At 44.9% G+C, this 5,743-nt stretch overlaps 1 non-coding gene across 1 annotated transcript; it reads right to left on the bottom strand.

The window, feature by feature from the left end:
- Window positions 1–430: 430 nt before the first annotated feature.
- On the bottom strand, window positions 431–537 carry LOC147919453 (small nucleolar RNA R71). Its single transcript, XR_015594189.1, has one exon. It is a non-coding gene; the product is annotated as a small nucleolar RNA R71 (small nucleolar RNA).
- Window positions 538–5,743: the final 5,206 nt, after the last annotated feature.

The raw sequence follows: 5,743 nt of genomic DNA, 5'->3' as shown, positions 1-5,743 counted from the left end.
ACTCAGACAGCAACAAGTTCAACCAGAACCAGCAATCATTGAGGAGACGATGAATAATCAGAATGGTCCACCAGCTCCTCAAGCAAGGACCAATATAGGAGCAGGAGATGCTCCCTCTACTCACACTCAAAGGAATCTCATTGTGCCACCAGCTGTGCAGAACAACAATTTTGAGATCAAGAGTAGTCTCATCCAGATGATACAGAGTAATAAGTTTCATGGATTGCCAATTGAGGACCCATTGGATCATCTGGATGAATTTGATAGGCTCTGTAGCCTCACTAAGATCAATCGCTCAGGCTTTTCCCATTCGCTTTGGGAGACAAAGCACACATCTGGGAGAAATCGCTCCCTAAGTAGTTCATCACCACTTGGGAAGCGTGCAAGAAGGCATTCCTGGCCAAATTCTTCTCCAACTCCAGAACCGCAAAGGCTGAGAAATGACATTTCCGGCTTTGTTCAGAAGAACAATGAGACGTTCGTTGAAGCTTGGGAACGTTTCAAGGGATACACAACCAGATGTCCACACCATGGCTTCAGCAATGCTTCTTTGCTGAGCACACTTTACAGAGGAGTGGTCCCCAAGATACGGATGTTGCTGGACACCGCTGTTGGTTTAGGCGGAAGCAAAGAGAATAATTTGAGAGAGATTGAGTGAATTATGTAAAGAGAGGTGAGAAAATATATGATTCCATTAGTATGTTTATTACAATGTCGGCTAAGGACTTTAAATAGCAAGAAAAGAAACTAGGGCAACCCTCTAATACACTCGGCAACTTGTTGATAGGGACATAAAGGAAGGAGTGGGTCGATCCCAAGGTTGATAGTGACATGACTTGGTTTCCTTAAGGGAAACGACCCGTGACCTTATCCTCCAACGGCTCTATTGTGTCTTCGAGATCCTTCTAATGGGCTTTGCTAAGTAGTCCAGCCTCGCCTCTTCTCATTTCATTCGATATGTCTCGGCCTTATTGGTAAGTGTACGGACGGCCGTACGGACACCTTCAAGTCTCGAGTGTCTTAAGATCAATATTCCCCCTCAAGCTTAGCCAAGTGGAATGGCTAAGCTTGGAACCCGCGAGAGACCACCTCGTTAAAAAACCTTAACATGGAAAACCACATGGGACAAAACCATGTTGAGGAAAAAAGTGTGATCTTCACGGGTTAGAGGAGTTCAATCATGGGTGTGTAGGGTCTACTAGCCCAAGTTTGCTGGAGATGTATTCGCAAATCTGTGGACTTGTAGCCTTTGTGAAGATGTCCGCCAATTGCTCTTGGCTTGGTGTGTAACACGGTAGTATCACACCCTCTTCTATCTTCTCTCGCACCTTATGGCAATCTACTTCAATGTGTTTAGTTCTTTCATGAAATACCGAGTTGGTTGCTATGTGAATTGCGGCCTTGTTGTCACAATGCATGGTGATCGGTCTTTCAGTCTCTACGCCAAGGTCCTTGAGAAGACCTTTGAGCCATGTAAGCTCGTTGGTGAGCTTCTTCATGGCCCTATATTCTGACTCGGCGCTTGATTGCGACACAACATTTCGTTTCTTCGACTTCCAAGTTACTAGGTTCCCTCCAATGAACGTGCAATACCCTGTGGTGGATCTCCGGTCAGCTGTATCACCTGCATAGTCCGCATCACAATAGCCCAAGAGTTCAGTGTTGTTGTTCTTCCCCATCCAAATGCCTTGGCCAGGACTTCCCTTGAGATAACAAAGAATTCGTTCGAGCGTTTGCCAATCAAACTTTGTTGGAGCCTTCATGTGTTGGCTGACTTGGTTTACTGCATAGCAAAGATCCAGTCTTGTGATCGTAAGGTAGATGAGCTTTCCCACAAGCCTACGGTATCTGCCCACATCCTCATATGGCTCAGCCAACTTGGTTACATTCTTCATCTCCCCCTTTCGCTTGACCTGGTAACCTTCTTCAAGAGGTGTAGAAGCCGGTTTGGCTCCTAGCTTGCCAGTTTCACGGAGAAGATCAAGGGCGTACTTCCGTTGAGAGAGAAACAACCCCTCCTGTGATCGAGAAATTTCATTACCAAGGAAGTACTTGAGCTCTCCGAGATCCTTAATATCAAAGGTGGAGTGAAAGAGAGCCTTAGTAGTCGAAATCCCATCGCGGTCATCGCTGGTGATGATTATGTCATCAACGTAGACAAGAACGACCACTCGACCACTTTTAGTCCAAAGAGTAAAGAGAGTGTGGTCGGCTTCAGAACGCTTGAAGCCGTGCGTGCGAAGCGTGGAGCTAAGTTTATGATACCACGTCCTAGGAGACTGCTTCAAGCCGTAGATAGCCTTGCGGAGACGAAGAACCTTGCCCGGAGCGACCGTAGCCTCTAAGCCCGGAGGAGGATGCATGTAGACTTCTTCTTCGAGCTCCCCCTGAAGGAAAGCGTTCTTGACGTCCATCTGCCATAAGTACAATGACAAGTTGGTGGCTAGTAACAGAACAACACGGACCGTGTGAAGTTTGGCCATCGGTGCAAACGTGTCCATGTAATCGGTGCCATAGGTCTGAGTGAAGCCGCGGGCAACAAGACGTGCTTTGTACCGTTCTACATCACCATTGCTTAGATACTTGGTTGTGAAAACCCATTTAGAGCTTACTGCTTTCTTTCCCTTGGGAAGATCTGCCTCGTCCCAAGTATGATTGCGTATCATGGCCCCTGTCTCATCATCAACAGCATCTAACCATTCCTTGTGTTCTTTGGCCTTATCATAGGTTTGTGGGATAAACTGAGCATCGATCTTGGTGAGGAAGGCAGCATGCTCTTGAGTGACAAGGTCAAGTGAACACACAGCTTGAATCGGAAGGGCCATGGCCTGGTTGTTGTAATAAACCCGTTTTTCTTTCCAAGTAGAGGGGTGAAACTTGAGGCGTTCACTTCGAGGAGGGAGAACTATGTCGGGTGCTTGTTGAAGTGCATCATTGTCAGTACTCGGATGATCATGATCCTCGGAGATTGATAAGTCAAGGGGTTCATCAGTTGAAAGATCAAGCGGCTCCGAAGGATTTTCTTGATCTTCTTCTTGACTAGGTGGCTCGGAGGAGGTTGATGTAGAGCTGCCAGTCGGTTCATGCTGAGTCTGGTCAGGTTGGTCTTGATCCGTGCGACTAGATGGAGTTGTAATGCCAAGATGATTCAGTAGGAACCGAAGGTTGGTAGCTCGATCGGAGTTGGAATGAGATAGATCCTTGAGACTGTCCCAGTCCTTTGTCTCATAATATCCTTGTTGTTCCATACTTCACGTCTCGGGAAATGAGTAAGCGGCCAGTGGTGGGATCATAGCACTTATACCCTTTTTGACTCGTCGAGTAGCCAACAAACATGCATTTGATGCTTTTGGCGTCGAGCTTAGTCCTTTGTTCACCTTGTACCAAGACAAAGCACACACACCCAAATACGCGTAAGTGATCCAATGAGGGTTTAATTTGATTCAATACCTCAAATGGTGATTTATCTTGTAAGACTTTGGTGGGAGTCCTATTGATCAGGTAACAAGCTGTCATTACGGCGTCCCCCCAAAAGCGTTTGGTGACATTGGTTTGAAACATCATCGCCCTTGCCACCTCCATGAGATGCCGGTTCTTTCTCTCGGCCACACCATTTTGCTGGGGCGTATAGGGGCAACTCGTTTGTTGTAATATGCCGTGTTTGGATAAGTGAGCTCTAAGTTTATGACTTGTGTACTCTCCTCCATTGTCCGACCTTAGTACCTTTATTTTGGCATTGAAATGATTAGTGACATAATTCTGAAAATTAACAAATGCATCATAGACTCTATCTTTAGATGGTAACAAAGTAAGCCAAGTGTACTTTGATTTTTCATCAATAAAAGTCACAAAATACTTGTTATTATCTCTAGATAAGCAAGGTGAAGTCTAAACATCAGAATGCACTAAATCAAAACAATGTTCATAAATAGTAGTTGACTTAGGAAAAATAGATTTGCAATGTTTACCAAGAATACAAGGTTCACAACTTGAATTATCAAAGGAAACATTAGGCAACATTAATTTAAAAGCTTTAGGGTGAGGATGGCCTAGTCTAGCATGCCAAACATCACTTGAAATACTACTAAGGTTCGATATAAGCGAAAACAAATTAGATGGACTTGATGAGGTTTTCTCTAGGACATATAGGTCTCCCTTAGCATCTCCTCCTCCAAGAACCTTTCCAGTCTTAATATCCTGAAAATGCACACTGTTAGGACCAAAAATAGTATAACAACTTAAATCAGTTGTAGCTCTTTTGACTGATAAGAGGTTAGAGGTAAAAGTAGGCATAAAAAAGGCTTTTGAATCCTTATCAAATAGTTTCAAGTCTCCTACGCCCTTAACTGGTATCCTATCCCCATTAGCAATAATAACATTACCCACAGCCGGTTTTATGTTGTGTATAAGACTAGGGTTACTTATCATGTGGTGAGAAGCACCCGAGTCAACAACAAGTGTTTTACTAGGCTGTGAAGCAAAGAAGGTGGTACCAGAATCCTTTAGCGCGGCAATGGATTTGATGAGAGCCTCCAGGTCAGATTTCCTCACAAGATCCCCAAACGAGGCTGCCATAGCCGTAGCCACCGCATTGCTTTGGTTTGCTGCGCCGGAGCCTTGCCCGCTTGTCCCTTCATGCGAGAAGTTTGCTTTGAACTTGGCCGGTTTTAGGTGAGGGTGAAGAATCCAGTACTTGTCCTTCATGTGTCCCTTCTTTTTGTAGTGGTCACACACCATGGCTCTCCGGTCGTCGCCTTTGTAGACGCCCTTATTTGCAGTTGCCAAGTCTTCCTTTCCACTAAAGAGACCAAGGGAACCTTGTTCCTTTTGCACTTGGGAACAAACGTCTTCAAGCGTAGGCAGCTTGTCTCCTCGGAGGATATACTTGATTAAGTCATTAAACGCCGGGTTAAGGGTGAGTAGGAGGCCAAACACCTTGTCTTGCTCCTTTCTCTCATTGAGGATTGCCGGATCAATAGTACTCGGTCGGAGCATCTCGAGCTCGGCCCATAGTGACCTGAATTTCCCAAAGTGCTTTGTGAACTCCAAATCTTCTTGATGAAGTCCGTTGATTGCCTTCTTGACTTCAAACACTCGGGTTAGGTTGGTCACGTTCCCATAGACATTCGCTAGCGTCTCCCACAACTCCTTGGCCGTCTCGTAATATGAATAGGCTTCAAGGATAGGTGCGTCTAGCGATTTTTGGAGAATGGCAAGCACGGTCTGATTTTCTTGGAACCACTTAACTTCCTTCTCGAGATCAGCCTCCTTGTCTTCTTCCTTTTCTTCTTTACCATCTTCCTTAGTAGCTTTCTTGGGAAGCTGGTCCGTTTCAACATGGATCCACAGCCCCCGGCCACTAAGTGCGGTCTTTGTGGTTCTCTTCCACAACAAGTAATTTGCTCCTTTGAGCACTACTGGAGTCACAATGGGTTTGATGTTATCCATTGTTACCGATTTGAAAAGACAAAAGAATAGAATGAACTAGGGAGAATGTTGAAATGGAAGTAGTATAAGGAGAATAAGGAGAGTTTGGAGAGTAGCGGATAGTATTTGGAGATTTAAGAGTGTAAGAAAGAACGGAATTAGGTTTCAAGAGTCAAGGATCAAAGAACTCGCTCTGATACCATGTTGGTTTAGGCGGAAGCAAAGAGAATAATTTGAGAGAGATTGAGTGAATTATGTAAAGAGAGGTGAGAAAATATATGATTCCATTAGTATGTTTATTACAATGTCGGCTAAG

Source organism: Camelina sativa, chromosome 20 (assembly GCF_030686135.1).
Source record: "Camelina sativa cultivar CO46 ecotype springtype chromosome 20, ASM3068613v1".
Lineage (NCBI taxonomy): Eukaryota > Viridiplantae > Streptophyta > Magnoliopsida > Brassicales > Brassicaceae > Camelina > Camelina sativa.
This window is presented reverse-complemented; position numbering and strand designations above follow the sequence as displayed.